Source organism: Arachis stenosperma, chromosome 2 (genome assembly GCF_014773155.1).
Source record: "Arachis stenosperma cultivar V10309 chromosome 2, arast.V10309.gnm1.PFL2, whole genome shotgun sequence".
NCBI lineage: Eukaryota > Viridiplantae > Streptophyta > Magnoliopsida > Fabales > Fabaceae > Arachis > Arachis stenosperma.
The window spans coordinates 28,027,386-28,035,052 of NC_080378.1; the positions used below are offsets into that span (position 1 = coordinate 28,027,386).

Below are 7,667 nucleotides of genomic sequence, written 5' to 3' on the forward strand. Positions count from 1 at the left end.
TTGTGCGAAGTTGTGTTTATGCCATGGTATTGAGCACCAAGTTTTTGGATTCATTACCGGGGATTGTTTTGTGTAAAAGTAGTGATCACAATTTCGTGCACCAAGTTTTTGGCGCCGTTGCCGGGGATTGTTCGAGTATGGACAACTGACGGTTCATCTTGTTGCTTAGATTAGGTATTTATTTTTTTTCAGAGTTCTTAAGAATGAATTCTAGTGTTTCAAGGTGATGTTCTTATCATCACCAAAGCTGATTGATCCTCATCAATTTAGCTCTTGAATGCAATGTCCTGCTGAAGCTTGGCTAGCTATGTCTAATTCCTTTAGACTAACATTGCATGATTCCTGGAATTCTCATTAAGAATTTTTATACCTTTATTTTCTTCTTCCACTTAATTTTCGAAAAATCCAAAAAAAAAATTACAAAATCATAAAAACCAAAAAATATTTCTTGTTTAAGTCTAGTGTCTCATTTTAAGTTTGGTGTCAATTGCATGTTTCTGTTCTTCTTGCATTTTTTCGAATTTATGCATGTGTCTTCATTAATCTTCAAGTTGTTCTTGATGATTTTCTTGTTTTGATCTTTGAATTCTATTGACTTGAGTGTTTTGTGTTTCTCATATGCATTCTCATGTTGTTAGTGTCAGTAGTATACAAACTGCTAAGTTTGGTGTCTTGCATGCATTGTTATTTGATTTTAATTGCATTTTGATTATTTCCTCATTATTAAAAATCCAAAAATATTTTTAATTTGTGTCTTTTCAAGTCAATAATACAGAGAATTGAAGATTCAGAACATACAGCAGAGGAATTATACAGAAAAAGCTGGGCGTTCAAAACGCCCAGTGAAGAAGGACAGACTGGCGTTTAAACGCCAGCCAGGGTGCCTGGTTGGGCGTTTAACGCCCAAAAAGGTAGTGCATTGGGCGTTAAACGCCAGAATGTGCACCATTCTGGGCATTTAACGCCAGGATGGCACAAGGGGGAAGATTTTGTTTTCAAAATCAATTTTTTTTCAAGTTTTCAAAGTTTTTCAAAATCAAATCTTTTTCAAATCAAATCTTTTCAATCAAATGTTTTCAAAATCAATTTCTTTCTTTTTTTCAAAGATACTTCCTAACAATTAATGATTTGATTGAACAATTCAAGTATGCTGCCTTTTCTGTTGAGAAAGGTTTAATGTTTGAATCATATCTTTTCTTGTTAGGCAAGTCATTTATTTTTAAAATCAAATCTTTTTAAAATGTTTTTCAAATCATATCTTCTCAATCACATCTTTTTATAAAAAAAAAACCAATTATATCTTCTTAACCACATCTTTTTCAAAATAGTTTTCAATCAAATCTTTTTTATTTCTAATTTCAAAATCTTTTTCAAAAATCAATTGATTTCTTTCCCACTTTTACTTTCGAAAATCAATTAGTATTTTTCAAAATGTTTTCAAAATCTCTTACTTAATTTTCGAAAATTACTTCCCTTCTTCTCACATCCTTCTATTCATGGAGTACCACTCCTCCTCAATGCACAATTCGAACTCTATCTGATTAAAGTTCGAATTCTTCTACCTCTTCCTTCTAAATTTTTTGTTCTTCTGACACCTCAAGGAATCTCTATACTGTGACATAGAGGATTCCATATTTTCTTGTTTTCTCCTCTTTCATATGAGCAGGAACAAAGACAAAGGCATTCTTGTTGAAGCTGACCCTGAACCTGAAAGGATCTTGAAGCGAAAGCTAAGAGAAGCTAAGGCACAACTCTCTGTAAAGGACCTAACCGAATTCTTCAAAGAAGAACCCATGGCAGCCGAAAACAACAACAATGCCAACAATGCAAGGAAGGTGCTGGGTGACTTTACTGCACCTACTCCCGACTTCTATGGAGAAGCATCTCTATCCCTGCCATTGGAGCAAACAACTTTGAGCTTAAGCCTCAATTAGTTTCTCTAATACAACAGAATTGCAAGTTCCATGGACTTCCATTGGAAGATCCTCATCAGTTCTTAGCTGAATTTTTGCAAATCTGTGACACTGTCAAGACTAATGGGGTTGACCCTGAGGTCTACAGACTTATGCTATTCCCTTTTGCTGTAAGAGACAGAGCTAGGATATGGTTGGACTCACAACCTAAAGAAAGCCTGAACTCTTGGGAAAAGCTAGTCAATGCCTTCTTGGCAAAGTTCTTTCCACCTCAAAAATTGAGTAAGCTTAGAGTGGAAGTCCAAACCTTCAGACAGAAGGATGGAGAATCCCTCTATGAAGCTTGGGAAAGATACAAACAATTGATCAGAAAATGTCCTTCTGACATGCTTTCTGAATGGAGCATCATAGGTATTTTCTATGATGGTCTCTCTGAACTATCCAAGATGTCTTTGGATAGCTCTGCTGGAGGATCTCTTCATCTGAAGAAGACGCCTACAGAAGCTCAAGAGCTAATTGAAATGGTTGCAAATAACCAATTCATGTACACTTCTGAAAGGAATCCTGTGAACAATGGGACTAATCAGAAGAAAGGAGTTCTTGAGATTGATACTCTGAATGCCATATTGGCTCAGAATAAAATATTGACTCAACAAGTCAATTTGATTTCTCAAAGTCTGTCTGGAATGCAAAATGCACCAAGCAGTACTAAGGATGCTTCATCTGAAGAAGAAGCCTATGATCCTGAGAACCCTTCAATGGAAGAGGTGAATTACCTAGGAGAACCCTATGGAAACACCTATAATTCTTCATGGAGAAATCACCCAAATTTCTCATGGAAGGATCAACAGAGACCTCAACAAGGTTTCAACAACAATAATGGTAGAAGAAACAGGTTTAGCAATGGCAAGCCTTTTCCATCATCTTCTCAGCAACAGACAGAGAATGCTAAACAGAACCCCTCTGACTTAGCAACCATGGTCTCTGATCTAATCAAAACCACTCAAAGTTTCATGACTGAAACAAGGTCCTCCATTAGGAACTTGGAGGCACAAGTGGGACAGCTGAGCAAGAAAGTTACTGAACTCCCTCCTAGTACTCTCCCAAGTAATACAGAAGAAAATCCAAAAGGAGAGTGCAAAGCCATCAACATGGCCGAATATGGAGAGGAAAGGGAGGAAGTGAACGCCACTGAGGAAGACCTCAATGGGCGTGCACTAGCCTCTACTGAGTTCCCTAATGAGGAACCATGGGAATCTGAGGCTCAAAATGAGACCATAGAGATTCCATTGGATTTACTCCTGCCATTCATGAGCTCTGATGAGTATTCTTCCTCTGAAGAGGATGAGTATGTCACTGAAAAGCAAGTTGCTAAATACCTTGGAGCAATCATGAAGCTAAATGACAAGTTATTTGGAAATGAGACTTGGAAGGATGAACCCCCTTTGCTCACCAAAGAACTGGATGACTTGTCTAGGCAGAAATTACCTCAAAAGAGACAAGATCCTGGGAAGTTTTCCATACCTTGTACCATAGGCACCATGACCTTCAAGAAGGCTCTGTGTGACTTAGGGTCAAGTGTAAACCTCATGCCTCTCTCTGTAATGGAGAAACTAGGGATCTTTGAGGTACAAGCTACAAGAATCTCATTAGAGATGGCAGACAATTCAAAGAAACAAGCTTATGGACCTGTAGAGGATGTTCTGGTAAAAGTTGAAGACCATTACATCCCTACTGATTTCATAGTCCTAGAGATTGGGAAATGCATGGATGAATCCATCATCCTTGGTAGACCCTTCCTAGCCACAGCAAAAGCTGTGATTGATGTTGATGGAGGTGAACTGATCATTCAAGTGAATGAAGAATCCTTTGGGTTTAAGACTCAAGGATATCCCTCTGTCACCATGGAGAGGAAGCATGAAGAGCTTCTCTCAAATCAGAGTCAAGCAGAGCCCTCATAGTCAAACTCTAAGTTTGGTGTTGGGAGGCCACAACCAAACTCTAAGTTTGGTGTTGAACCCCCACATTCAAACTCTAAGTTTGGTGTTGGGAGGTTCCAACCTTGCTCTAAGTATCTGTGAGGCTCCATGAGAGCCCTCTGTCAAGCTACTGACATTAAAGAAGCGCTTGTTGGGAGGCAACCCAATGTTATATTTTATCTATTTTCCTTTGTTATTTTATTTTATTTTGTAGGTTGATGATCATGAGAAGTCACAAAATCAAGTGAAAAAGCAAAAACAGAATGAAAAACAGGAAGAAAAACAGCACACCCTGGAGGAAAACTTGCTGGCGTTTAAACGCCAGTGAGGCTAGCAGTTGGGCGTTTAACGCCCAGTCTGGCACCATTCTGGGCGTTTAACGCCAGAAAGGGGCACCAGACTGGCATTAAACGCCAGGAAAGGGCAAGAACCTGGCGTTAAACGCCAGAAATGGGCACCAGCCCGGCGTTTAACGCCAGATTTGGCACAGAACGCAAATTTTCTTGCCACTTGGTGCAGGGATGACTTTTCCTTGACACCTCAGGATCTGTGGACCCCACAGGATCCCCACCAACCCCACCACCCTCTCTCTTCTTCACCCATTCACCTATCACCTATTCAAATCCCATCTTTCTCTTCACCACTCACATCCATCCTTCATAAAACCCCACCTACCTCACCATTCAAATTCAAACCACTTCCCCTCCCAAACCCACCCTTTTGGCCGAACCACAAAGCCATCTCCCTCTCCTCCATTTTTTCTTCTTCTACTCTCTTCTTTCTTCTTTTGCTCGAGGACGAGCAAACCTTTTAAGTTTGGTGTGGTAAAAGCATTGCTTTTTGTTTTTTCATAACCATTTATGGCATCCAAGGCCGGAGAAACCTCTAGAAAGAGGAAAGGGAAGGCAAAAGCTTTCACCTCCGAGTCATGGGAGATGGAGAGATTCATCTCAAGGGTGCATCAAGACCACTTCTATGAAGTTGTGGCCATGAAGAAGGGTCAACTTTGATCAAAGGTTGGACCAAGTCCTCATAAACATTTGTGAAGAGGGCGCTCAATGGAAGAGAAACTCAAGAGGGAAGCCGGTTCAACTGAGAAGGCATGACCTCAAGCTCATAACTAAGAAAAGGATGGAGCAAACAAGAGACCCCTCTCATCATGAGATCCCTGAGATGCCTCAAGGGATGCACTTTCCTCCACAAGACTATTGGGAGCAAATTAACACCTCCCTAGGAGAATTGAGTTCCAACATGGGACAACTAAGGGTGGAGCATCAAGAACACTCCATCATCCTCCATGAAATTAAAGAAGATCAAAGAATCATGAGAGAGGAGCAACAAAGGCAAGGAAGAGACATTGAGGAGCTCAAGCACTCCATAAGACCTTCAAGATGAAGAACAAGCCGCCATCACTGAGGTGGACCCGTTCTTTAATCTCCTTGTTCTTTATTTTCCTGTTTTTTGAAATTTTCATGCTTATGTTTGACTATGTTTGTGTCTTATGATCATTAGTGTCTTAGTGTCTATGCCTTAAATTTATGAATGTCCTATGAATCCATCACCTTTCTTAAATGAAAACTGTTTTTATCACAAAAGAACAAGAAGTACAGGATTTCGCATTCATCTTTAAAACTAGCTTAATTAGTTTGATGTGGTGACAATACTTTTTGTTTTCTGAATGTATGCTTGAACAGTGCATATGTCTTTTGAATTTGTGGTTCATGAATGTTAAAATTGTTGGCTCTTGAAAGAATGATGAAAAAGGAGACATGTTACTGAGGATCTGAAAAATCATAAAAATGATTCTTGAAGCAAGAAAAAGCAGTGAATACAAAAAAAACGAAAAAAAGGGAGAAAAAGAAAAAGAAAGAAAAAGAAAGAAATAAAGTTGTGATCCAAGGCAAAAAGAGTGTGCTTAAGAACCCTGGACACCTCTAATTGGGGACTTTAGCAAAGCTGAGTCACAATCTGAGAGGTTCACCCATTATGTCTGTGGCATGTATGTATCCGGTGGTAATACTGGAAGACAGAGTGCTTTGGGCCACGGCCAAGACTCAATAAGTAGCTGTGTTCAAGAATCATCATACTTAACTAGGAGAATCAATAACACTATCTGGATTCTAAGTTCCTAAAGAAGCCAATCATTCTGAATTTCAAAGGATAAAGTGAGATGCCAAAACTGTTCGGAGGCAAAAAGCTACTAGTCCCGCTCATCTAATTTGGAGCTAAGTTTCATTGATAATTTGGAGTCTATAGTATATTCTCTTCTTTTTATCTTATTTGATTTTCAGTTGCTTGGGGACAAGCAACAATTTAAGTTTGGTGTTGTGATGAGCGGATAATTTATACGCTTTTTGGCATTATTTTTAGTATGTTTTTAGTATATTTAGTTGAGTTTTTAGTATATTTTTATTAGTTTTTAGTTAAAATTCACTTTTCTGGACTTTACTATGAGTTTGTGTGTTTTTCTTTGATTTCAGGTATTTTCTGGCTGAAATTGAGGGACCTGAGCAAAAATCTGATTCAGAGACTGAAAAGGACTGCAGATGCTGTTGGATTCTGACCTCCCTGCACTCGAAGTGGATTTTCTGGAGCTACAGACGCCCAATTGGCGCGCTCTCAACGGCATTGGAAATTAGACATCCTGAGCTTTCCAGCAATATATGATAGTCCATACTTTGCCCAAGATTTGATGGCCCAAACCGGCGTTCAAAGTCACCTACAGAATTTCCAGCGTTAAATGCCGGAACTGGCACCAAAATGGGAGTTAAACGCCCAAACTGGCATAAAAGCTGGCGTTTAACTCCAAGAAGAGTCTCTACACGAAAATACTTCATTGTTCAGCCCAAGCACACACCAAGTGGGCCCGGAAGTGGATTTTTATGTCATTTACTCATCTCTGTACACCCTAGGCTACTAGTTTTCTATAAGTAGGACCTTTTACTATTGTATTTTCATCTTCTAATCTTTGGAACCTTTTTATTTAGATCTTTTGATCACTTTAGGAGGCTGGCCATTTCGGCCATGCCTAGACCTTGTTCTTATGTATTTTCAACGGTGGAGTTTCTACACACCATAGATTAAGGTGTGGAGCTCTGCTGTACCTCGAGTATTAATGCAATTACTATTCATCTTCTATTCAATTCCGCTTGTTCTTTGTCCAAGATATCACTTGTTCTTCAACTTGATGAATGTGATGATCCGTGACACTCATCATCATTCTCACTTATGAACAAAGTGACTGACAACCACTTCTGTTCTACAAGCAACCAAGGCTCTAGTGTTTATCTCTTGGATTCTTTAACCGGAATCTTCGTGGTATAGGCGAGAACTGATGGTGGCATTTAAGAGAATCTGGAAGGTCTAACCTTGTCTGTGGTATTCTGAGTAGGATTCAATGATTGAATGACTCTGACGTGCTTCAAACTCCTAGCAGGCGGGGCGTTAGTGACAGACGCAAAAGAATCAATGGATTCTATTCCGGCCTGACCGAGAACCGACAGATGATTAGCCATATGCTGTGACAGAGCATAGGAACGTTTTCACTGAGAGGATGGGAGGTAGCCACTGACAACGGTGAAACCCTTGCATAAGCTTGCCATGGAAAGGAGCAAGAAGGATTGGATAAAGACAGTAGGAAAGCAGAGAGACGGAAGGGAAGGCATCTTCATACGCTTATCTGAAGCTCTCATCAATGATATACATAAGTATCTCTATCTTTATCTTTATGTTTTATTCATCATCTATACCCATTTGAGTCTGCCTGACTAAGATT

The 7,667-nt window shown here is 39.5% G+C and overlaps 1 non-coding gene across 1 annotated transcript; it reads right to left on the reverse strand.

Annotated features, from left to right (window-relative positions):
- Positions 1-2,197: 2,197 nt before the first annotated feature.
- Positions 2,198-2,305, reverse strand: LOC130964820 (small nucleolar RNA R71). The gene has a single exon (XR_009080891.1). It is a non-coding gene; the product is annotated as a small nucleolar RNA R71 (small nucleolar RNA).
- Positions 2,306-7,667: the final 5,362 nt, after the last annotated feature.